General features: G+C 44.7%; 1 protein-coding gene across 2 annotated transcripts in view; it reads right to left on the reverse strand.

Moving 5' to 3' along the window:
* GTF3C6 (general transcription factor IIIC subunit 6) overlaps window positions 1–27,183 on the reverse strand; it is a 108,626-nt gene that overhangs the window by 36,342 nt on the left and 45,101 nt on the right. The window contains exon 1 of one of the 2 annotated variants that reach the window (XM_078656087.1): window positions 20,897–20,941. The exons of the other annotated variant lie outside the window; for it this stretch is intronic. The gene's annotated coding sequence lies outside the window, so the exon portion shown is untranslated. Of the gene's footprint in view, window positions 1–20,896; window positions 20,942–27,183 lie in introns of those variants that run through there. 2 annotated transcript variants of the gene reach the window in all.

The raw sequence follows: 27,183 nt of genomic DNA on the forward strand, positions 1-27,183 counted from the left end.
AGGGGGGAGCAAAGGGTGAAACTACATTACCCAGCGTCCCCTGGTGTTCCCGGAGACGCGATTTGATGCGTCAGGATCCCGCGCCCGGAGGCGCTTATCAGCCGGCTGCTGCTGCGGCCGAGTGGGGGCATTAGCTCGTTGGGGGCTACATACCAGCATCACTGGACACCGTTTCTGCTTTCCCTGACAAGGACGTCTCGCTGATCACCTCGGCTCTCCCCCGCTGCCCGGAGGCGCTTATCAGCCGGCTGCCGCTCCCGCCTCGCGGGACGCGCGCGGGCGTCGCCGGGCAGAGGGCGTGCCGTCCGGGGCAGGAAGAGGCAGGGCAGGGCGATACCCCCAACATTTGCTGCTACTAATGGGTAAGCGGAAGAAAGCATTGACTATGGAGGAGGGCGGAAAAAAAGCTAAAGTTCCTAGACACTCAAACTCTATTATGACTTATCTCTCCTCTGCTGTGGGGGCTCTAACCCGAGCTTGAACTGGGGCTGTCATCCCTTTCCCCCTCTAATATTGTATTAGCTCATTCTCGGGAGGACGATGCCTTGGCCCCAATCGACACACCTTCTGTACCCCTGGAACCAGCTGTGACTATTGTAAATCCCCCTCCCCCCTTGCCCTATGAGTAAGGTTACCGTCCCTGTCCCGCCCACGAATCATACAAGACAGAACTCTAAGTCTGTACCTCAACCAGTTAGGCGGAAGAAGGGGAAAAACGCTAACATGATGACCACTTCCAGTGTACAACCTGACTTTCTGGGAGATAAATTGGAGGAACTTTTTGTGGCCAGGATTGAACCCCTACTTGTGGGAATTGCGTAAGACATTGTGGACACATTAAATACCTGTCTGGAAGGTCTTTTAAAGAAATGTCTCTTATAGACAGACTTGTAAACTCTATACCCCCCAATATTCTCTCGCTTAGTAAGGGATTGACTGTGGATGGTGCAGGGAGCTTGGAGGCTCCTGGTAATAGGCTATTCACACAGCCTCCAAGCGGGGCATTACACGTGGGTGTCAGTCCACAGGTTACTAAAGCTAACCCCCCCTGTATAATGGACAGCGTTTTTAACATGATGGAACAAATATCCTCTCCACCTCAGATGGGCCCACCTGCCCATAGGAAAGTTACCCCCAGTACATACAAACTTAACCTACCCCCAGAGGCGTCCCCATTAGTTGCGGTGTTTATTGGGGGTCCCCCCACTTATGGAGGGGGAGATGGAATCAACCCGGGATCTTATGGTCAAGGGGAAAAGGTGGTGCTCAGAGAAATGTTGTGGGGAGAATATCGCGGATACGATTATCCATGCAAGGAGGGTGGGTTGGATTGGTAAACTACCAAAAACCACGCAGGGGGACTGTGTGGTAATACATTTTCGTAGGGCTGACCTGGCAGACAGGTTATTCTGGGACGGCTCCGCAATTTCATCTAGGGGCCATTTGAGACCGGTCCCCTTGTTTTTTTTTTTTATCAACCCCCTGCCCGTATTAAACAAACAATTCACTACCAAGCTAGATGGCAGAGTGTGAGGTCACTACAGGGGGGGGAGAAACGCACAAGATCCTGTAACTACACAATCTCTAAGGCGATCCACGGCCTCGCAAATACCCCCCCAGCAGGTTCCTCAGGGTCAAGTAGAGGGCGGAGGGTTGGCTATGAGTAACCATTTTGCCCCCCTGTCCGGCTTAGACGACACAGACTGACTAATAAATGAAGCATCAACACCGGTCGAGGGGGGTAGAAATGCAAATGGGATCGCAGTTTGTAAAATCCTTAGTTAGAATGTGGCAGGAATTAGATCTAAAATTGGTGACAATGATTGGTCTAGTTTTGTTTCTGAGCATAATGTTATCGCTCTACAAGAAACATGGGACACCTCATCCTGCTTCTGGCTGGATGGGTTTACCAGTTTCGCTGTAGCCCCCACCCCCAGTAATCAGGGATGTGGAATTCCTATAGCCCGACGCCCAGGACATATTGTTTGGGGTCAAGGGCAACAAGTTTTCATGTATATTTTGTCCTTGGGACAAGTAGGCCCAACCCCCTACAACAATAACCCTTTGGCTGCCAGTTTGCAGTACCACATTATGGATCAGGGAAGGGCACTGTCTACACTTATGGTAATATTTTTGTCCATATGTTAATGCTGTTCAAACTTCTATTTATGGTTCATTAATTGAAAGCCTTTATTATTAGGGTGAGCGCTCTAAGTAAATGTTGTATGCTCTGACTGCACTACTGACAGTGGTTCCAGTATAAAAATGTATACACATGTTTTCAAGGTTTAGCAATATGAGGATATGTATAATGCTCCCAGAATGCGCTCTGATTTGATGCAAATATTTGCAGAAGCTTGAAAGCAAAATTGATGATTCTTTACTTTCAAAATAAAATGTTCACAAAAAAATGAGGAGGAAAAAAAACTTTTCACTAAACTACTGTAAAATTTCATGTACCTTTTTTGCAGAATCATTTAGTAACGTGTTGATGCATGCTAGTATTTCCCAAAAATATTCATAATGGAAAATCAGTGTAACCAGTTTCAATAAGATCATGGGAAACCAAAATAAACCACCATTGGAAAATACAGTAAGTCTGAAATGTGTGGTCAGCTTTTTACTTTTGTCAATGTATGAATTGTTTTGGCATGGTTTTTGTAAAACATTATTGGTGTGGGAGCTGCCGGGCCTCACCAATATAACAAACATTGGCTAAAAGAAAAATCGTTTTTGGTCTCAAAAAGCACCCACTGCCACAGTAGTTACTGGCACTGAACAAAACGACTTTGTGTGCCGATAAACTCCTTGTAAAAGAGCAAAATGTTGTCCCTCACAGTGAAGCCAGCCGATACAGGGAGAGAGAGAGAGAGAGAGAGAGACAGAATTTTAATAAACGCGAAAGGCCATGGTCAACGCCATACCAAATTGGTATATGTCCTTGCAAGTGCAGTTATACAGATTGTGAATTCCCAATAATTTACAGAAGTAGGACAAGAAATAGTACTGCTATAAAATATGTCTGAACTGCATTTTAGCATGAGCAAATGTGCATGTGTTGATTTGCTCATGCGAAAATATGAGTGTTGGCCACTTTACTTTCCCTCCAACCACTTTTTTCCCAACTCTGGAGGAAGGTTTATGTCTGCCATTGTCAGGAGTACATTTTCAACATTTCTCAGTATGGGAAAAGATTAGAGAATTGTTGTTGAAAACCCTTAAAACATGCTAGTTAGTAGGTTTCACAGACCCAAAAGGACATTCTAACCGTGGAACTATTGCTTAACTCTACCTCAAACCCCAGTATGTAGATCTGCAGAAATGTGGCAACATATGGGGATTGCAAGTATTCAAACACTACTATGTATGAACTCTGGCATAATTATGAGTCTATTATCAGAGCTCTTATATAATGTGATTGCTGCAATAGTTTGTCATCATACTACATGGCACCAAAGGGACAAGTGGATTTTGTTACAAGACAAGTAGATTTATGAAGCAACCTGCCCCATGGACAAGTAGATATTTTATTAAATTCCCCACCCCTGAGTAATGCAGGCAGGGCTAGGGGAGGCCTTCTAACCCTATTTTCACTAGACCTTAAAGGGCCTTTAAGGCAGATTAAAAATGTCTCTCCTAACCTTCTAATTGTTGAAAGGATAATTAGTCCCACAAAGAGCACTTTGTTCATAAATTTTTATAATTCAGGATACAGGGATTGCTGTGATAATAACATAGCTGCCCTAGATTCCTTCTTAAACTTAGTCAGTCATAATACACGTACCAATTTTGAATGTGTACTCATGGGCGATTTTAATGTTCATCCCTGCAAACTCATGTGTGACTCAAGCGACCTTGTGGGGGGTACGGGACCTGAGGGACCCCACTTTGAGCACACTAAAGCAGGCGAGGAGTTGAAAGATTTTTTGGCTAATTTCAACTTCTTAGAACCCATAACCACGGAAGGGGAGTCTAGAACACCCACTTTTAAGGGGATAGTCCCCGGTACAGTAATTGATTATATATTCGTGACCCCAGCTATCCTTAATAGTGCTATTTCTTACTGTACAGTCCCCTCCGCTCTTAGTGACCACAACCCTGTACTCTTGGAGGTTGCTTGGGGGGACTTCATTGGACCGTTGCCGGGGCAAGCTAACACAGGGCTCACTTTACGCCCAATAGACCAAGGTAGAAGGCTCAAGTGGGCAAATGTGGTCCCGGACAACTTTTATGTTGACATTCTCCCGCAAATTGAGGTCCAGGTCACGGCCTGCCAGAACCCAGATACCCCAGATCAGGAGATAATGGACGCCTTTCAAACCATTTGTAGCCAAATTTCTTCTCACCTCACGGTTAAACTGAGGAAGGGCGGAAGCAAACATTGCCGTTGGTTCGATGCTTCATGTTCGAAAGCCCACAAATCTTTAAAGGCTGCTCTTAAAGCAAATCCAAGGGTGAGGACAGAAATCGCAACATTAAGAAAGGAATATAAGCGAGCCATCAAGGTCAGGCAGGACAAAATCAACAAGCATTTACAATGCAATGGTCTCGGCATCATTAAAGGTAGAGCTATTGGCATTGCTCATGACATTTCATTATTTTTTCTTTAAATCATAAATAAATGGCATTGTCAATTACATTGCCAATAGCTTAATCATTAAATAAATGGCATGTCATTTACAATGGGCAACTGCAAGACTTTGTTTGTAATGTAAGCCATGCTTTTGCAGTACTGTTTCATTATCCTCGCCTTGTGCTATTTTTCAGCCGTATATATGGAAATCTTATAATTAAAAAATTACCACAATTAATTTAAAGTGATTAATATATGTAGTCAGTGGCATTGATCCAGCCCTTCTAGACCTTCTTTGGACATATATAAACAAATCAACTACCCAGGAGTGTGGCCATGTAGGGATTACTGAGTTAAGCATACTGTAGCGCTTTAAAATCTGAGTTCAGTTTGATGAGGATCCAGAGCCCTACGGTCCCTCGACCTGAAAAGGACGTTTTTGAGGTTTTTTACATCCATTGCTCGCTTGTTTTTTTTTTTCTGGTGAAGTTGTAAGCTATTGGTGTTAGGAAACCCCCGGCCTGGTCTTGAAGATGTGGTCATAGACTGGAGTCTGTAGCAATTCTTTGTAAATCCTTACATTTTGCACAGCAGTACGTGATCTACAACTGGTGTTAAAAATTTCAGAGACTCTTTGCTTTAAGCGGATGTGAAATGTAAACCGCTCACTAGGTAGTACCTGGGGCCTTGGTAAAGGGGTGCCAGAGAAGTGGATCTGGTGGTGTTTACATGTTAACTCAGCCACTTGGCCATTTCCTAGGCCACCACCGCCCCCTCTGACCCCCACACAGCAGAAAATGTACTATTCTAACCAGCGCTTTTAAACTTTCATGGTCCATGCGTGAGGATCCCATTCAGTCTAGGTTTTTCCTTTGCATTCTGGAACTTGGAGTAATGTTACAGAGTGCAGGGAAAACTCTAGATTGCTTTAGGTACTTTCGCATGGGCAACGCAGGAGCTCTGTTGTAACTCCAACCCTAGACTATCTGTAGACCAAGCGCATGATTAGTTGAACTTCTAGGGAGAAATTTATGTGAGGTCAAGGCTTTGGCAGTCTGGTTTGGAAGATGTTTTCAGTGCATATTTGTGGTAGTTGGTAATATCCTTATTTGTGTTTATGTAAATGTAATGTATAATCAAACTGTAAAACATGCTTATGTCACAGTTAGAATCCAGTGATGTAACTTAGAATGTTAGAGCTTTGTGTGTTGTGGGGAGAAGGCGGTTGGTTTCTGGAGAGTCGGGACGTTTGCCCAGCTGCTCCGGTGGGTCTATGGTTTGAAGAATTAATAAACCATTATTTGACCACATTATCCGCCTCATCTCTATCTTTACATTGGCGACGAGGGAAATGGTTCTACCAGACCCACTGGATTGATCGGCAAATTGAAATTTTTCGGTGATTTTTGCCACCGGTTACCGGAGAATCGAGCCCAAGACTCTTTCTTTAATCTGAAAATAATTCTACACTTCGGCTGAACTCTACGGATTTTCAAGGTACTGCTTCTTTCATTTGTCCAAAACTGGGAGTTTCCTACCTGCTTCGTGATATCCGTTAACTTCGTTAATTTCAAATCGAGCCCGAAGTTCCAGCGCGTGAGTAATCGCCACTGTTTCTGACAGCGTCATCATTGGCTCCCACTGTGCATTTCAGCGTTGCGTCAGTGACTTGATAACGTCACTACGCTGCTTCCGCCATTAGTGGGTGTCTGCTGTTTGTGTGCGTTCCAGTGACATCATCACGTGCTCACGTTGGGCGGCCATTTTGTGTAATTCACCGAGGATCATACCAGCTGCCTCGCATTACCATCCGGCTGTCACTAACGGTGAGACATTAACTTATCTTCAAGCTACTCCAGTCAACTTCAACGTCAGCACTAAGCATACACACGCTTCAGTGCTCTTGCCCGTTAGCGCATTTTCAGTGATGCGCACACTTTCATCTTACTTCAGTTCTGTCTAAGCATTTTGTTACTGCATGGCTTATACTACTTTCTTCATTTGCGCATTTTCAGTGATGCGCGCACTTTGACATCTTACTTTAAATTCAAGGTGTCACATCACGTGCTGTTCCTAACCAGTGATGTGCACACTATTACATTCTTAAAGCAGCGCGTTTTCAGTGATGCGCACACTTTTATTACAAATTATAAATTCAAGGTGTTACATCGTGTGCTGTTCCTAACCAGTGATGCGCACACTATTACATTCTTTTAACAGCGCGTTTTCAGTGATGCGCACACTTTAATTACTTTTGCTTAAGTACATGTTCAGTTTAATGCTCAATGTAATTGATGTGCTGGTCTTCCGTAGTTGAAGCTATTTCTGTGATTGGCACATTGTTTACTCCTGCAGTTTTTTTTTGGGAGAAATTCTGATTCAGTTCCTGTTACAAACACGGTCTCTTTGATTTACAACTCCTTAGGAGGTGTGTGTCCCTACTAACTTTATTTCTTTATTCAGAGTTTCAGAGACTTGTAACATGGCTAATGCTCAAATCTGCAATCAGCCCACAATTTTTCTACAAATTCCAGGTAAGCCTAAATTGGAATGGAAGAAATGGTTTGAAAGTTTCGAAAATTATATATTGTGGCTATTGATGGGTCCAAATTCCCAGCTGAGAGATTAAAAGCCATTTTATTCAGTTATTTGGGTTCTGCAGCTATTGAGATTTTCAAAAACTTGATTCCCATTCCTCCACCCAGTGGTGGTGGTGATGGTTGGAACATTTATAAGGAAGCAGTAGCCAGGCTCGAAAAACAATTTCAGGATGAGCCTAATGTTCTCATTGAAAGGCACGCATTTCATAAGAGGAAACAATTTCCTGATGAAACAATTGAGGAATATGTGGCTGCTTTAAGAGTTCTAGCTGCCAATTGTGACTATGGGGCAACTGTGGATTATTGTATTAGGGATCAATTAATTTTTGAATGTGAGTCAAAAAAGGTCCAAGAAAGACTTCTGGCTTGTCGAAATCCTACATTAAGCGAAGCTGTTGATCTAGCGAAAGGGATTGAAAGATCCATTTTATCTTCTAAAGTCATTTCTGCTGAGAATGCTAAGTCTTTCAACTCATCATCTTCTGTTTCATCGGTATGTGCTGTGCAATTTTCCAACAAAGGAAAGTCTAATTCTAAACAGGTTTCTGTCAATAAATCTGCCTGTTATAGGTGTGGTTCCAAAGCACATCTAGCCAACAATGTCAACTGTCCTGCTGTAAAAAAAAGATGTGTAAATTGTGGGAAAGTGGGCCACTTTTCTTCTGTTTGCCATGCACCTAGGAGGGGTTCTAGTTCTTCAAGCTCAAGTGTCAATAATGTGGACGTTGTTGAAGAAGACTTACAGAACATGTTGTTAACCATTTATGACTGTGTTTTTAACTATTCTGTAAACAATGTCAGTTTTCCGTTTAAAGCACCGTTAGGCATGGTATTAGTTGGTGATATTTCTTTTCAAGCCATGGCTGATTCTGGCTCACCGATCACCATCTTGTCTGATGTGTTTTTCAGGGACAATTGGAAAAATGTTGTTCTCCATAAATCTGACATCAATCCCAAAGCATTTGGGAACTTCGATATTACCATGTTAGGTTATTTTGAAGATTCCCTTGAGTTTGAGTCTAGGAAAATTTTCACCAAAATTTATGTTGCCATTGATGGTAAGAATTTGGTTGGGTGGTTTGATTTAGGAAGGCTGGGGGTAATTTTGTGTCCTGGTTCTGATCGTCCCCTGCAACTCAGAGAATTTAATGTTAATAATATCTACATGGACAAGTATAGTTTAGATATGATTATAAAGAAACATGCTGATGTGTTCAAAAATGTGGTAGGTCAAGTGAAAGGTTATATGCATAAAATTAAGTTAAAGAAGAATGCCATTCCCATTCAACATAAAGTGCGTGTTGTTCCTCTGGGTATTCGTGAGAAACTGAAGGTCCATCTAGACAAGTTATGCTCAGAGGGCATCATTGAGACTACTGATAGTTCTGAATGGGTGTCGGCCATAGTTTTGGCACTTAAAAAGAATCAAGATTTGAGGCTATGTGTAGATTTGAGGTCCCTTAAAAGAGAACATTGTCGTTGACACGCATCCGTTACCTCGCATTCAGGATATGTTGTCAGCGGTCAATGGTGCCAGGTATTTTTCTATCATAGACCTCAAATCTGCATACCATCAGGTACCCCTGGATGATTCTTCGAAAGATCTTACCACCTTTACTACTCCCTTTGGGTTGTATAGATTTAAAAGGATGCCATTTGGACTGGCATCTGCAGCCAGTGTTTTTCAAAAGCTCATTGAGAATTTGTTTCAAGGCATCACTGGTGTTCAGTCATTCCAGGATGACATTTTAATTTTTGCCGAGACTTGTGAACAACACAATGTTATTCTCAACAAAGTTCTTAATATTCTTGGTAGTAAAGGCATGACTGTCAGCAAAGAAAAGTGTAAATTCCTTGTTGAAGAACTTAATTACTTAGGGCACAAAATCACGGCCGATGGCATTTTTCCAAAAGAAGATTTAGTCAACACTTTAGATAACATCAGTACACCCCAGGACAAAGATTCTTTGCGCTCTTTCTTAGGTTTGGGAGAGTACTATTCAAGGTTTGTGAAAGGGTACGCTTTAGTGGTGGAGCCTCTTAGACAGCTTCTTAGAAAGGGTGTTCAGTTTATTTGGGACAAGAGCCATGATGAAGCTTTTGTCAATGTAAAGAAGCTTATTTCTAAAGCACCGGGTCTTAAGACTTTTGATCCGGAGGGCAAATCCTTCGTCACTGTGGATGCTAGTACTGTTGGCCTTGGTGCTGTTTTTTCTCAAATGGTTGAGGGTAGAGAGAGAGTAATATCTTTTATTTCAAGAGCAATTCGGGGTGCTGAAAAGCATTACAGCACTATTGAAAAGGAGGCCTTAGCGTGTGTCTGGGCCGTTGAAAAATTCAAGAGTTTTCTGTGGGGCAGGCCTTTTGTACTTGTTACGGATCATAAACCGCTTGTATTTATGATGGATGGTGTGAAGAGCGGCAAAGCATCTTCTAGACTGGTGAGGTTGATTGCCAGACTTCAAGAATACAATTTTGAAACGCAGCACATTCCTGGTGGGAAAAATTTCACCGCTGATTGTTTGTCCAGGCTTCCTCCCAGTGAGGAAGACAACAATGATATTTTGGATGAACATGAATGTGTAGTGGCACTGGTCGAGGCTGTGAGTACGTTTGAATCAGGCATTTCAGAGGAAAATTGGATTGAGGCCATGGACAAGGATCTTGTACTCAATAGAGTTAAAAATTTTGTAGGTAATGGTTGGCCTCCTATTAGGAATTTGGAAGAGTGTTTAAGGAGTTTTGCCCAGGTTGCTGATGAGCTTAGCATTGAAGGGAATATTTTGTTGCGTCAACACTTGTTTATTCCTCCTGATGGTTTAAGGAGTAAACTCATCAAGCTTGCTCATGTTGGTCATCCTGGTGTTTCTGGTACCAAGAAGATTCTCAAGAACCACTATTGGTGGCCTGGCATGGATGCTGGTATTGAGAAGGTTATTGACAACTGTTCCGTTTGTGTCAGAGCAGATAAGCACTGGAAGGTTTCAACCCAACCTTTGTCTATTAAAGAAGGAGCTGTTGGTCCTTGGGATAGAATCTCTATTGATTTTTCTGGCCCCTTTGAATGTCTTGGAAGGGAGAGAAGATTCTCCATTGTACTGATTGATAATTTTTCCAAATGGATATATTACACCTTTGTGGAACATCCCAATACTGACTCTGTCATAGATTTTTTGAATTTTGTTTTCAGTTTGGAGGGTGCTCCAAATTTCATTTTATCTGACAATGGGGTACAATTTGTTTCCAGGAAAATGAAAGGGTTTTTGGAAAAGTTCGGAGTAAAGTCTGAAACCACTCCTTTGTATTGTCCCAGGGCCAATGGCCAAGTTGAAAGGGCCAATAGATTAATTAAGGAGGGCGTTCAGGCTGCCTTAGAGAGCAAGTTGGATGTTTTGCAATTCTTGAAGGAGAAATTATGGAGTTACCACATCACTCCAAATTCCTCCACGGGTTTTTCTCCCTATCTACTGATGAGAGGCAGACAAGCTAAATCTGTCTTAAGGCCCAACTTTGTTAAAGATGTTGAGGAGGAGGTTAACATGAAAGTTATCATTGATGAAGTCAAACAAAACATTCTAGAGTCTCGCATTGCTGGTAAAAGTTATCATGATGCTTCTCTCAAGTCCAAAGATAAATGCATCAAGGTTGGTGATTGGGTACGTGTGGTGAAACCTACTTTATCTTGCAAAGGTTCTTCCAAATTTTCCAATCCGTCTCAGGTTGAAAAGGTAACTGAGTCTGCTGTTCTGCTGGCTGAGAAGGGTTGGTGGAGCAAGGGTTCAGTTATTCTTCTTAAACCTGGGCAAGAACGTTTTTTTGCCAAAGATGAGGATGGTGGTTGCACTTGGAATGATCTTGATTGTGGAGAGAAGTTTCATGCTGCTGATGTGTTTCATGCTGCTGATGTGTTCTCTGATGACTCTGCTCACGATGCTGGCACTGGAAATGTTGTTTCTTCAGAGAGTTCCAGTGTTTGTGAGGGTGGTTCCAATATTCAGGAGTCTATTGAAATATCTCCTCAGGTTGATCATTTACCCCTCAAGAGGATTCCTAAAGTTCCTAAGAAATTTGACGATTACATCTTGGATGTTTGATTTATCTCATTCTGTTACTTTTGTAAAAAGAGACATGTGGTAGTTGGTAATATCCTTATTTGTGTTTATGTAAATGTAATGTATAATCAAACTGTAAAACATGCTTATGTCACAGTTAGAATCCAGTGATGTAACTTAGAATGTTAGAGCTTTGTGTGTTGTGGGGAGAAGGCGGTTGGTTTCTGGAGAGTCGGGACGTTTGCCCAGCTGCTCCGGTGGGTCTATGGTTTGAAGAATTAATAAACCATTATTTGACCACATTATCCGCCTCATCTCTATCTTTACAATATTTTCACGTTCCGACGTGAGCATGATGATTTTTTTTTTAAAGGACAACCAGGACAGGGTAATATGGGTCCCACTAACATGTAGCAATATGGTAACCATTTCCTGCTTTTAGCTTTTTTGTAGAAGGCACTCACAGTGACCACTCAGTGAACGTTCACGAAAGCCTACAGAAACATAACAAAATAAAAGAAACATAATTTCTGCAGCAGCAAGCTTGTGCATTTTGCTACGTGTTGAGCCCTCGTGAACCAGGGAACGGGATTTGTGACACACCACACACAATGATGTAAAATAAATTAATGAAATGATTTTTGGGCGTGCCTGGATACTCTGTTGTTAGAGACCTGATCTAACATTCCACCACCGAGCACTGTCTCTCGCGCGCAGACCCAGATCAGCATTCATTCAGCGCGAAGGCTTGCGCCCCTTCTGCGCGATCTTCGTTTTGTAACCACTGCCGCCTTTGTTCCTCTGTGGGAGGGGGGGGGAAGCTGGGATGTCTTTTCTTCTCTCCCAGCACAGGTGCAAAGATGACTTGCATAAATACAAACAGATAGCGCATGAGGGATTTGGAACGAATTCCCCTTCCATCTGTTAGCTGCAGACTGCGCTCTAAAGCTGGCTGACCACCCACCCGCTCATCCACACACCCACTCGCTGACAATAAAAAAATATGAAAAAAAGACGAGATTACCGCACAATTGGAAAAACTGGCAGCTGTTAAAAGAATTGCTCATTAGTATAAATTGAAAAGCGCCGAGCAAAGCAGGAAGAGGCGACAGAGCGCGAGCCTGTGTTTTCAGATGAGCAATATTTCTGCAATATATGCCTGGCATGTAGTTGTTAAACATTTATTTTGGACATAAAATATGCTTTTTTAGTTGTGTTACCAGGTGGCTTTATGTCACTGGGATCCAGTATGTTTCCAGACAGAGTCTTTCATTGGTCTACCAAATGCAAATGCATTCTGTGACTTGCAGTCCTGGCACTCGTTCATTTAATTTGAGCCAAGCTGACTTTTCTTGTGCACTTGCCTTGTAAAACCCTATGCGCGACCTTCTAAGATAAATTTTATGAGGGTTACTTGATGACTCAATGTCACTGGGAAATGTACCTCCTCAACCTTACCTTGCTGCAGAACGTTGAGCCGGGCATAGTAAGAGACATTGGGAGCAGGCACCTAGCGCCGAACCAGGGCGGGAAACATACACGGACAGTTCACGGCTCCCCACGGCCCGTCTCGCTTCCCAGCAGCCCGGGCTCTCAACCCTGGAGACCTCATCAGCGGGAGGGGGCGGGAAAAAGACACGGACAGCGGGCAGGAAACATACACGGACAGCGGGGCAGAAGGCAGGGTGAAGAAGGCAAGAGGACAGCGAGGAACGGCTCACCTTCACTGCGAAGGAAACAAAATGGCGGCCTCAAACCTCCGAAATTTTTCAGATTCGGGGGCGTGTTTTGCTGTTTTGAGTGACAGACAACGTCACTGTCTAAAGAACAGCAAAACTTACGCCCCCAAATCCAAAAAAGACAGAGCTTCTTTGGAGGGACGGCTCTCTCCTCCAATGGCTGGCCTCCGTTTAGGAAGCCAGCCAATGGAGGAGAGACAGGGCAGGGAGGCGGGTTCTAAAGCCCTACTAAGTAACATTAAATCTCCGGACCGGACCTAAAAACGAGGCCTGGGAGAACTTATTCTCTACTGATATTTTACGGGACAGCAGGCAATTTTGGCCTGTAATTAATCAGCCCTTCTTCTCTGACTCGCCAAATCAAGTCACGGACTGTGTCATCCGGAACGATAAATGGTTGGCACATTTCAGATCAGTCTACGGAGACACCGGCATGGCCGCCCAGTCGATTAATATGACAGTCCCGGACGCCCCTCCCATATGTTTTAACAGGGCTGAGGTGGAGAAAACCATTCTGGCCACTACTAAGAACAAAGCCCCTGGGCCAGACGGGGTGCCGGCTGATTTCTATATACACTCCCCAAAATTATGGGCGGCCATTCTAGCCAATGTATTCACAGCTGCTAATGGCAACTCTCTACCAACAGCAAATCAAAAAGGAGAGAGAGGACTAGGTAAGCCAGTCCGGGTCCCCTGGTTATATGTAGAGATATCAATATAGGACTAGCTATGTTGTGTTAGAGGAGACTCAGAAGGTATATCTGTAGGCAAACCCTTAGGTTTGGACATGAAGCCCTCACACACCAACCTAGTTGGTGTCATGCTTCATCATCGGGCCCACCACAGTGACACCGAATGTGTCCCGGGTGTGCTGCGACTCCAGATTACTGAGGAGCAGGTATTCTTACTGAGTGTGCAGTGCTGGTGAGAATGGAGGTGAAAGGTTTAAAAGCTATCCAGGAGGTCCCAGTTCCCGAGGGTAAAGGTAAATTTAATACCTGGGCCCCTGTTAGCAAGATAAAAAGGCTGTGGACGTTGTGGAGTATATTAGGGGCTCCTACGTCCTTGTGGTCTACATGTTTCAGCCAGGCCTTTTGATTAAAACTGGCTTTCCTCAGGACCAAATGAGTATGTGTGAGTGAAAATAAACTATATTAAGTGAAAGTGTATGGTAAAAAAGTGTTGCACTCGCTAAGGTGCCGTACGTGTAAGCCTGCTGTTAAAGCCTCATGGGTCACTTGGCAGGGAGGGAAAGGAGACCCTATCGGAAATACCGTGAGTAAGCTTGATCTCTGCACAACGCTCTGGGTAAGCAACAATTTCTCTCCACAGGTGATATCCTAACTGTAATCCTCTACAAATGTTTAGGGTCTCCTTTCCCTCCCTGCCAAGTGACCCATGAGGCTTTAACAGCAAGTAGCAAGTGTGAGGAATTATGTACTACACTTACCTGTACCTCACGCTATGCCTGTTTCGCTGTGTAGCCCACCACTGCCACTGCGTTTAATAATTTACCGCCATAGTTCACTATAGCCATGGCACACTCATGGCTAAGTTCTTTGCCGCTCTAGGTCGCTCACGCACACCAGAAGCCGGCAATTGTTGTGTTTTGGTTAATACCATTCTCAATGACTCTCTTTGTATGTCTGTACTGTTTTGTGTTTTATGTACAGTAAAGCAGAGGGAATCCCCCTCTTACACGTACGGCACCTTAGCGAGTGCAACACTTTTTTACCATACACTTTCACTTAATATAGTTTATTTTCACTCACACATACTCATTTGGTCCTGAGGAAAGCCAGTTTTAATCAAAAGGCCTGGCTGAAACATGTAGACCACAAGGACGTAGGAGCCCCTAATATACTCCACAACGTCCACAGCCTTTTTATCTTGCTAACAGGGGCCCAGGTATTAAATTTACCTTTACCCTCGGGAACTGGGACCTCCTGGATAGCTTTTAAACCTTTCACCTCCATTCTCACCAGCACTGCACACTCAGTAAGAATACCTGCTCCTCAGTAATCTGGAGTCGCAGCACACCCGGGACACATTCGGTGTCACTGTGGTGGGCCCGATGATGAAGCATGACACCAACTAGGTTGGTGTGTGAGGGCTTCATGTCCAAACCTAAGGGTTTGCCTACAGATATACCTTCTGAGTCTCCTCTAACACAACATAGCTAGTCCTATATTGATATCTCTTCAACTCTCTACCAACCACATGGGTAACTTCTACAATCGTTCCCATATTTAAGAAGGGGCTTCGGGACGACCAAGGGTGCTATAGGCCCATATCCCTCTTGGACTCTGCAATTAAGATCTTAGGCAGAGTCCTTTTGGCCAGGTTAAGGGATAGTTTGGAGTGTTGCGGAGGTTTGGCTGATATCCAATATGGATTCAGAGAGAAGAGAGGCACAATAGAGCAGTGCTCCAACTTACACCTGTTGATCTCAAAGTATACGGTGGCTGGGGAGGGGTCTCTGTACCTAGCGTTTATGGACCTCTCCTCGGCCTTCGACTTGGTGAACAGGTCTAAGTTGTGGGATATCCTCTTGAAGATTGGGATCGACGTGGCACTGGTTAGGTTCATGGCTTCATTCCACCAAGAGCTATTCGCAGTTGTGCGGGTCACAAAAGAGGGTAGATGTACGTCCCGTTTTAACTCCATGCGAGGGGTCAGGCAGGGCTGCATATTGGCCCCCCTGCTTTTTACAATCTATATCAATGGCCTAGGTGCCTGCCTGGATGTAGTGGCCAGAGACATTCCGCATGTAGGAGAAGTTAAGATTCCTGCTCTCCTATACGCGGACGACTCGGTGCTGATAGCCCGCACTGGCGTCTGTCTTCAGCAGCTCCTGGACGCCTTTGGAACCTTCATGGACCAACTAGACTTGAAGGTTAATTCGAACAAGTCACACACCATGGTTGTTGGACACCATAGGAAAAAGGTTTTAGTAAAAACTTTTAGATGCAAGGGCGAAGTTGTTACTAGCGTTTCAGCCTTTCCCTACTTGGGGGTGCTTTTTGATGACAGGGGTACCTGGGGCCCACAGGTAAGGGCCAAAAGCCTGGCGGTGACCAGGACTTCAGCGGCTCTTTTGGGTTTTTCAAAAAGGCTGGGCTCTAGACCGATGGAAGCCCTCCTTAAGGTTTACAACAGTAAATGTTTTTCAGTGGCATTGTATGGCGCACCATTATGGGGTTATGTACGTCTGGAATCTATCCAAAAAGCGGAAAATAGATTCTTACGTTCCCTTTTGTCTGTTCCCCAGTCGACACCAACTTTTTCCATTCATGCAGAATTGGGCCTGGATTATGCTTGTGATAGGTTAAACCTAGCGCCTTTAACCTACTGGCTAAAGACATGGCTCAATAAAGAACTAACTATTAATCACCTGATAATGAAGGATGTCATGTCTTTAGATCACAGTAGTAGAGTACCGTGGATGGCCTACCTGAAGAAGTCCTTTACGGAACTGGGGCGCCCGGAACTCTTTACAGACCCTTCTGGCATCAACAAACAGGACGTAGACATTGTTAAAAATCCTTTTATGCTAAGGGCAAGAACGCGCCGAGAGGAAAGGGAACTGCAGAAGCCAGCAGTGAGACGGCACTATTTGTTAGTGAACTCCATCGCACTAGAACCCTATTTATGTTTTGTCACCAAGCCATTTCACAGGTTTCTTTTGACCAAATTTAGATTTAACCTTATACATTTTTATTTAGGAAGTTTCAACACATGGGTGAAACCAGAGTTAGCGCCCTGCACCTGTGATAATTTTTCTGTGCAAGATACCCTGCATTTTGTTATGTTTTGTGGTTTCTTTTCAGATCATAGAAAAAGATATTTGCTACCTGTTCTAAGGGAAGCTGGTTTCTCCCAGGTGCGACCAGCCATGATTTATCTTCAATCATTGTGTAACATACACATCACGTTTTGTATGGCAAATTTTTTAGTGGTGGCGGCTAGATCAAGATCACGCAAGACATCATAAGATTCCCCCGTATGAATTGCATTTTAACTGTTTTTAGCTTAAATATTTTGTCACATGAATTCGATTGATATGAAATTGTTTAATTGCGTTTTACTTTGCCTGTGCACAAATATGTTTTATTCTCTTTGTATGATTTTTAACTAAATCGAATAAAGATTCTTTGACTGATTGGGAAAGCTCATGAAGTAATACCTTTGGCTCATGCTGGCATCAGTGGTACTGTTTCAATGCTACAGCAGCAATTCTGGTCGCTATATTTATCTAAGAAGGCAAAAAAGTAGGTGCAATGTAATTTTGGCAAATAATGACGCATTCAACTGCTATAAGACCAGCACTTACTCCTCTCATGATATGCAAACCCTTCAATGTATTTTTCCTCAAACATGATGGCAGATTGACAATAGTCAAGCAATACAAAGTATATATAGGTTGCAGGGAATTTCTGTTCTAGATAACAGATTTGCAACAATGGGAGTATTTCCTACTTTTCATTCAGACAATGGCCCTGCGTTCGTCACTAAGGTGTTTATAGATGCAACATCTACTCTTGCTATACCAGTACCCTTTCTGCCTGGAATCAAACAATGGGGTCTATCAAATCAATGGCATGCTAAAGCAAGCCTTGACTGGATTTACTACTGAACATTTAAGAAGTTAAAGAGACCCTCCCCACTAAATAAGACTTCGCCACTGAAAATAAAGCTGCTGACACGTAGCTCAAAGTCGGACAGCTAGTTCAGGAACACATCCCTGATAAGCAAGTCTTCAGATCACCCTACGGACCAGGAGTTCCAGTTTTTGGGGTAGAAGGTACATGTACTGTAATCCTGCCAACATTTCCTGCGAAAAATAGGAAGTAAATCGATCACATCAAGAAGCACTATGTGCCAATTGTGTTCAGTGGTCCCCCACCAACACTAAAGGGTCTTCAGATTCGCCCAATAAGTTTGCTTACAATTCTGAAAATGCCTCAAGAAGAGTACAGCTGTGTTGAAATCATAAAGCTAAACGTAAACTTTTGGGTAAGTTTACGTTTGCTTTGGAATTCACAAAACTGCATTTAATTTTACGAGTGCGGAGACTCCACAGTCAGGGCGGAGAAATCAACACATAAAAAGATAATACATACTTATCTTTTTATGTGCTGAGTTCTCTGCCACAACTGCGGAGTCTCCGTACTTGTAAACTTAAAATGCAGTTTTGTGAATTCCACAACAAATGTAAACTTGGACAAATGTGCAAACAGGCCCGATGTCTCCAGATTTACATGCATCATCAAATGCTGGCCTGGACATGGGGCAAGTATCATCTTAAACACACAGGTGCCACGGTTTCAGATTCATTTTCAAAATTTCTGTGAAATTATGAGTGACATTTCAACAACTATGAGTGACATCAAGTAATGAAGTAATATCAGAAATAACAGACATGCCGAGCGGCTCCCCCCACACACAGATGTAATGCCTGTGGTTAATTTAAAGGTATTGGTAAGGTTTTCCGAACTCAACGTTATAAGTAACAGCTTTTACCTTTAATTGACTGTAGGATGTGACCAGCTAAATGGAAAAACTGTACTTTTCAATTCATAAATAAATAAAATAAATACAACTTTAAACTCAAAATTATTAAGTCGCAAGAGTGACTGGACAAATCAATTAATATTTTCGCACCAGACACAAAAGCTAATATAAGCTGCTCCCTCAGCATAAGGGACTGGCAGCTCGCAGCTCTGCAAGTTCTCTCTCAATACAACATTTCCAAGCTTGACACCCTCGGCCCCAATACCCAGCATAACTGACGTCAAAATCAGTGCCCGGCAATCTGAAACCTTGGCAGCTGTGAAACAGTGCGCACTGCGCTACTGCTGCTTACATAGATATGACATTATAGTGCATTATAGCAGCACTCTGCATTCACGGCTGAGCTGCACTATAATGCGTGACTAATGCATACTGAAATGCGTTAGACTCACGCCTGATGCGTGATTCTTGACAGGACTGTAAACAAGTGAACCTGATGCAACCACAGCAACCACTACTACACCTGCAACTACAATCATATGTGCACCACTGAAAGAATACCCATTTATTGAATTGATACAGATTTTTAAAAAATGTGCTATCTGGAAACGAGCTTGAAATGGGAGCAGTTTTCCTTCCACCTCTAGAAGAACTATTCACTCTTGCAATTGGCCAACTATACATTTGGATTCTTACCTCTTTCAGGGCTGTGATAGGTATAGCCACCCACCCACATTTGGATTTGGGGTGCAATATCGTCATTCCTTTTCAAATTTACACAATGTTGAATATGATTTTACTAATGGTGCATGGGCACTATCTTTCTGAAAGTTTAACTCTATCTCCAATGGTTAAGGAATTGCACTTTCTTTTTCTTACAGACCTGAAAATAGCTCTAAACCTTTTCAGAAAAGATTTTCCGATTTTAACAGCAATGACATATCAGACCTGTCTGCATTTCATTATTTAAAAAATAATGTGAAAAGCTTAAAAATATTTTGAATACTAATCATATCATCTATTCACCACAACTTATCTATTCATTTCTAGAACAAGGTTATACATATTGGAAGGAAAATTTTAATAAAAAAGCGTCTGCGGAACTAAATGTTGGCAGATTCAAAGCATTGATATCTTGTTCAAAGCATGTATTATTCCAAGAGAAAGAATATTGTGAAATAATACTGTTGAGCAGACAACTTTCATGAGGTTCACTTCCCTCTCAGATGTAAAAAACATGATCACTTGCAAAAATCAATTTGAAACATATTAACAGATTAGAAATGGAAAGAAAAGATTACGGTTATTGAATTAAATGAAATGGTTATAACATTGATTATGGAATTTAACAGTGTTTGTGTTAGATGGAATAGTGTTATGGCCAATAGATACTGATGTGCATGTACAGGTTTCCGTCTAAAGCCACCAGTCAGATCTTTTCTCTTCTGACAGTAACTACCTATGGTGAAGGGAAGTTGTGCCAAAAGTGATGACAAAATCTAGTCTGAATATTGTGAAAAGCGTATAATTGAAGATATGAATCGGAGTGATTTTCTTTTAGTACTACATTCTGTAAAGGATCAAATGTTTACAGCTACAAAAATCTGTGTGGCTATAAAAGAAGAACAGTCATATTGCGAAAGGGAAGCTGCAAAAAGGATTAAAGCTGACTTCACCAAGGATCCAGCCACCGCCAGAACCAACTTCAGAACCAACTTCCAGGAAGGGATGAAAGAAGTAGCAGACTGGATGAAGCACAGCCATCTCAAGCTCAACTCGGGAAAGACGGAAGTCCTCATCCTCGGACAGTCCCCATCTGCCTGGGACAACTCCTGGTGGCCATCGGCGCTAGGAACCGCACCGACACCCACGGACCACGCACGCAACCTGGGCTTTATCCTGGACTCCTCCCTCACGATGACCAAAGAAGTCAACGCCGTCTCATCCTCATGCTTCAACACCCTGAGAATGCTCCAAAAGATTTTCCGGTGGATCCCCACAGAAACCAGAAGAGCAGTCACCCAGGCCCTTGTCATCAGCCAACTGGACTACGGGAACGCCCTTTACGCAGGAACCACTGCCAAACTCCAGACGAGGCTCCAGCGAATACAAAACGCCGCCGCACGATTCATTCTCGACATCCCTCGCCACAACCACATAACCACCCACCTGAGAAACCTCCACTGGCTCCCCGTTAACAAAAGGATCACGTTCAGAATGCTAACCCACGCACACAAAGCGCTCCACAACATGGGTCCCGACTACCTCAACAGCCGACTCTCGTTCTACACCCCCACCCGCCAGCTCCGCTCCACCAGCCTCGCCCTCGCCATCATCCCACGAATACGCAGAACCACCGGCGGAGGAAGATCATTCTCCTACCTGACAGCGAAGACCTGGAACTCCCTGCCCACTCACCTACGACTGACCTGTGACCATCTCAGCTTCAGGAAGCACCTCAAGACCTGGCTCTTCGAGAGTAATGTTTCTTCTAACAATCTTACTGTAAGACAGCAAATGATTTGTAAAAAAGGGGTAACCTATATTCTTCTCACAATCAAGCACATAGAGAGTATGTATGTTTCCGTAACTGAAAACCCACATCTTATGTTACATGGAGTAATACCCATGACCATACAGCATTTAATTTCGATGACTACCAGAAACATGCATCTCTTGGATGGTATAACCCCTGTATAATACAGTCCTACAACACGATTGGACTTTTCCTTTTGAATATTATTGTTGGACTAACAGCAATCCTGCCTCCATTAGCAACAACTTCATGGGCTAATTCTTTAGGACACTCACTTCTTTGTGATGCTATAACTGATCGTGGTGCTTGCAATCGTTTGAAGCCTATCCCTGATACTTGTGACACCTATTTCTTTCATTCTTTTTTATCACACATTGTTAAAAAAAACTGTAGTCATATGATTCCCATAAATGCATCCTGCTGTGGGCTAAGTTTTGTGTACTTGTTAACTGCTCAAAAAATAGTAATATGTTGTAGAATTACATTTTATTCTCCTTCACTTTAGGTTTTTGATGTAACTTTTTGAAAGTGCTTAGTGGCCAAAAATTCACAAAACAAAAATGTGCCCAGATAAATGGAATAAAGCAAACACAAGGAGACAATGGACGAAGCACTGAAACTTTTCAGACACTCACCCCCAGTCACAGATCAGGGTTGAATCCATCTTTCATTCTTTAGCTCACTTCACCACCTCGGTTCAGACCCAGCTATATGCAAATCAGTCTTGACAGTGTGCCTCATGGGAACAGTCAAGCCCAAACTGCCAAGCAAGGTCTTCCCTGAACCGGAAACAAGCATCCTGGGACCGGTTTCTGGGTAACACCCTTAATCAGCCAGGCTAGCTTGAATCCAGTGGCAAAGTGAGCAAGGGACCCACTTCTGGGCATACCTTGCCAACTTAGGGCGAACAAACAAACACAAGGAGACGATGGACGGAGCACTGAAACCTTTCAGACACTCACCCTCAGTCACAGATCTGGGTTGAATCCATCATCATTCTTTAGGTCACTTCGCTACCTCAGTTTAGACCCAGCTATATGCAAAACAATCTTGACGCTGTGCCTCATGGGAACAGTCCAGCCCGAACTGCCAAGCCAGGTCTTCCCTGAACCGGAAACAAGCATCCTGGAGCGGTTTCTGGGTAACATCCTTCATCAGCCAGTCTAGCTTGAATCAGGTGGCAAAATGAGCAAGGGACCCACATCTGGGCATCCCTGCCAACTTAGGCCGAACAAAGCAAACACAAGGAGACGATGGACAGAGCACTGAAACTTTCTGAGTTTAATCATCATCATGCTTTAGCTCACTTTGCCACCTCAGTTCAGACCCAGCTATATGCCAATCAGTCTTGACCCTGTGCCTCATGGGAACAGTCCAGACTGATCTGCCAAGCCAGGTCTTCCGTGAACCGGAAACAAGCATCCTGGGACCGGTTTCTGGGTAACACCCTTCATCATCCAGGCTAGCTTGAATCAAGTGGCAAAATGAGCAAGGGACCCACTTCTGGGCACACCCTGCCAACTTAGGGCGATCAAAGCAAACACAAGGAGATGGATTTAGGCCCAGATCTCTGTACTGGGGTGAATGTATGACATTGTTCTGCATTCTGTCCATCAATTGTTCTTTTTGCTGATAAATAGAATAAGCTCAATGTAATTTTAACTTAAAAAGAGGTACCACTTATTTCTGCAGCCGAGCAAATTTGCTCTCCAAACAGCTCATTCTGCCTTTAAAATCCAGCGCCTGCTGATCTATGCACACTGTGATTCATATCTCAAACACAATTAGCATTACCCATGTTTTTAAAACTATCGGATCTGGCTTATTGCTTGGCTTCAAAACTATGTTTGTAATCACCCCTTCCATTTATGGTTTTCTGTTTCAAAATATGTTTGGTGGAATAACAACAAAATCTGTTTGGTGAAATATCAACAGTCCTACTTGTCGTAGAGTAGGAGGAGCAATTTGTGTTTTTAATATGTATTTATTTTGTTCCAAATATTACTTGTATTTAATTAATAAATAAATAAATAAGAACACCTTGTCACGCCACCAACAGTAAAACGTTTAATACTGACTAATCCTGCTGGACACTAGATTGTCACATTACTTGCAGCTACTAAGGGCCAGATATACAAAGCCCTTTCACATTTCTTAATGGGCCAAATCACAATTTTGGCCCGTTAAGAAATGCAAAACAGCCTTTTTCTATGTACAAAGGACTTTAAGGAATCACAAAATGCGATTTCTAGTAGTGATTCCCTGCAAGGAATTTGCAAAGAAGGATTTCCGTATTGCAATTTCTTAGCACATGTACAAAGTATTTCCTAAATGCAACCAGGTGCAATTTTAAACAAGCATTGGCATAGCCAATAGGTCTCGCCTTTGGGACCTTATAAGTATTTAGTTATGCAGCACGATATCCTTACTGTAACAACATTATCTGTTGCATGGCTAAACACTTATAAGGTCCCAAAGGCAAGACCTATTGGCTATGCCAATGCTTGTCTTCTTAGGTTGCAGGAATCTGCTTTCTTGGTTCAAGACTGCCCCCCTCCACAGCAGTATTTAGGAGGCGTTTTAGGGGTCTTGGGGTGGGGGTACTGCAACAGAAAACCAGCTTCCTATATTTTCCTCTTCCAAAATGTTGGCATATATATCATTATTACATCTAACCCTGAATTATTTGATCTACCACAAGGAAAATGGAGCACACACATGGAATGGTTTCCTTGAGAGCAGAAGACTAACCCTAATAATCAATTATAACCGCTGAATTAACCACAACGATCTGAAGCAGTGAGCTGCTCAGTATAAAAAGCTTGAACACCTCCTTAGGGTTAGTATGCGTTCTATAAATACAACTTCAATACATTAAAGAATCCATGTATCATTTTATTCCTATAATGTATATGGATGTGTTTGCGTCTTTTAAGTCAGTGTATGATTCTATCACGTATACGTTTCCAAGTAGAGGCTCGTTTGTATAGGAGTCCCCTAAATCTTTTTATGGTCCCTTGATCGCCTGTATAGTTTGGAATATATAAATAGAAATAATAAAGGTGCCGTATTCATGGCTGCGCTACGCTAATTGAAATATAGCAAAACGCCCTCATTGAAGAATTGAAGGGTGCTAGTCAAGTTTGACGAAATGTAATTATCAAGCGGCTCTATTCCTGCTATATTCAGTATCGTTTTACATCTTTCTAACTTGTCTGACTTAACATCTAGGCAGTTATGATAGTTCCAATATGAAAATACCCAACACCTTGAATTGTATTTCGAGTCTTAACTCAAAGTACCATTCCAATGTAGCTGCCATATCCACGCGTTCAGGACAGTATTCCGCAGCAATTCAAAATCGCAGTCTTTCGTTTATGTCGATGTGAATTTGTACCTCTTCGCTCGCCATTTGGACTGGTAGGCCTATTTGGAGTTACACGTGGGAGTGTTTTTTAGAGGTACGGATTTGGCCGGGCTGGGGAGACTTCTAAGATGTCGGCCCAGGCTCAGATGCGGGCGCTGCTGGACTAGCTGATGGGCACGTCTAGAGACGGTGAGTGTTTTCGGTAGTCAGATGGCGACAATTTTCCTGCTCTTTCTTGTGCAATCCTGCTTCGTCGTAGGGGAGCGAGATCTGGAAACTTGGTGTGCAATGGGAGAGCGGCCTGCATAGGCAGTTTTGTGGTTTGAAAGCGACCTACTAAATATGAATGCCAGGAGAAGAAAAAGTCTGTATTTGAGTAGTTTCAGTGGTTACACTGCTTCATATGAATACTCCTGTCGTGTTTGGGGTTCGGCCAGGGCACGGGTACCACGGGAGGGATTCTTGGCCTGCCGAGGTACAACTTCTGAGGAAGATACTTTAATGTTGCCATTTTGGGGAACAAGAGGTGCTACTTATTGCTTTACCCCCTAAGTATAGGGCAGTCTGTATTTAACAAGCATTAGCCGTGCGGCCGTGAAAGTGACACAGCCGCAGGGCAATGAAACTGAAAGTGATCACGATCGCGCACTACCTGCGAGTGATGCGCTTAATGAGCCATGAATAGGAAAGCAAGATGGCGGCTGTGCGCGTAACCGCAAGCTTTAGGCCACAAGCAAAAGCGTGTGGTCGGACTTTTTAAAGCCCACTTACTAAATGTCTCGTCAGAGCAGCGCATGCGCTGGCTCAGGCGAGACCTAAACAGCACCTCAAGATGCTTTTTTTAAAGTGCAATAGAACCCGCACATGCCCCTAGGGCAGGGGTACTCAAAGTACGGCCCGCGGGCCAGTAGCTGCCCGGCAAGCCTTCAGTGGCGGCCCGCGGAGCTTTACACATCGCACCTGTGTGTGATTTTTTTTATCTTCAGCAAACACCTCGGGGAGCAGCAGTGCGAGTCAGAGACACTGCTCTGCGGGGGCCGGGCGATTCCAGCCACAGTCAAGAGTGGAGCTGCAGTGGCGCTAAGAGGTGAACAAAACAAAGCCTCATTTACAAACAAATGGTCGTTTAAGACCTGTTAAGTACTGGGGTGCTCGGGAGACTGTGTCAGCCAGGCTGACGCACAGGGGAGAGGGGGAGGGAGGGGGGAGGACAGCAGGAACTGAGAGCGTGGTGAGGTGGAGGGCAGCAGGGAGTGAGAGCCGGGTGAGGGAGGTGGAGGGCAGAGCAGGGAGTGAGATCTGGGTGAGGGAGGTGGAGGGCAGAGCAGGGAGTGAGAGCCGGGTGAGGGAGGTGGAGGGCAGAGCAGGGAGTGAGAGCCGGGTAAGGGAGGTGGAGGGCAGCAGGGAGTGAGAGCCGGGTGAGGGAGGTGGGGGGCAGAGCGAGCAGGGAGTGAGAGCCCAGGTAAGGGAGGTGGAGGGCAGCAGGGAGTGAGAGCCCGGGTGAGGGAGGTGGAGGGCAGAGCAGGGAGTGAGAGCCCGGGTGAGGGAGGTGGAGGGCAAAGCAGGGAGTGAGAGCCCGGGTGAGGGAGGTGGAGGGCAGAGCAGGGAGTGAAAGCCCTTGGGGAGGAAGGTGGAGGGCAGAGCAGGGAGTGAGAGTCCTGTGAGGTGGGAGGGCAGAGCACGGAGTGAGAGCCCGGGTGAGGGAGGTGGAGGGCAGCAGGGAGTGAGAGCCCTGTGAGGTGGGAGCGCAGAGCAGGGAGTGAGAGCCCTGTGAGGTGGAAGGGCAGAGCAGGGAGTGAGAGCCCGGGTGAGGGAGGTGGAGGGCAGAGCAGGGAGTGAGAGCCCGGGTGAGAGAGGTGGAGGGCAGAGCAGGGAGTGAGAGCCCGGGTGAGGGAGGTGGAGGGCAGAGCAGGGAGTGAGAGCCCGGGTGAGGGAGGTGGAGGGCAGAGCAGGGAGTGAAAGCCCGGGTGAGGGAGGTGGAGGGCAGAGCAGGGAGTGAGAGCGCGGGTGAGGGAGGTGGAGGGCAGAGCAGGGAGTGAGAGCCGGGTGAAGGAGGTGGAGGGCAGCAGGGAGTGAGAGCCCGGGTAAGGGAGGTGGAGGGCAGAGCAGGGAGTGAAAGCCCCGGGTGAGGGAGTTGGAGGGCAGAGCAGGGAGTGAGAGCCCTGTGAGGTGGGCGGGCAGAGCACGGATTGAGAGCCCGGGTGAGGGAGGTGGAGGGCAGCAGGGAGTGAGAGCCCTGTGAGGTGGGCGCGCAGAGCACGGATTGAGAGCCCGGGTGAGGGAGGTGTGGAGGGCAGCAGGGAGTGAGAGCCCTGTGAGGTGGGAGGGCAGAGCAGGGAGTGAGAGCCCTGTGAGGTGGGAGGGCAGAGCAGGGAGTGAGAGCCGGGTGAGGGAGGTGAAGGGCAGAGCAGGGAGTGAGAGCCGGGTGTGGGAGGTTGGAGGGCAGAGCAGGGAGTGAGAGCCCGGGTGAGGGAGGTGGGAGGGCAGAGGAGGGAGTGAGAGCCCGGGTGAGGGAGGTGGAGGGCAGCAGGGAGTGTGAGCCGGGTGAGGTGACAGAGGGCAGCAGGGAGTTAGAGCTGGGTGAGGTGGGAGGGCAGCAGGGAATGAGAGACGGGTGAGGTGACAGAGGGCAGCAGGGAGTGAGAGCTGGGTGAGGTGAGACAGATAGAGATAGAGACAGATAAAAACATATAGAGACAGACAGAGGGAGAGAGGGAGACAGACAGACGGAGAGAGGGAGACAGACAGAGGGAGGGAGACAGACAGAGGGAGGGAGACAGACAGAGGGAAATAGACAGAGGG

This window comes from Lissotriton helveticus, chromosome 1_1, assembly GCF_964261635.1.
Source record: "Lissotriton helveticus chromosome 1_1, aLisHel1.1, whole genome shotgun sequence".
Lineage (NCBI taxonomy): Eukaryota > Metazoa > Chordata > Amphibia > Caudata > Salamandridae > Lissotriton > Lissotriton helveticus.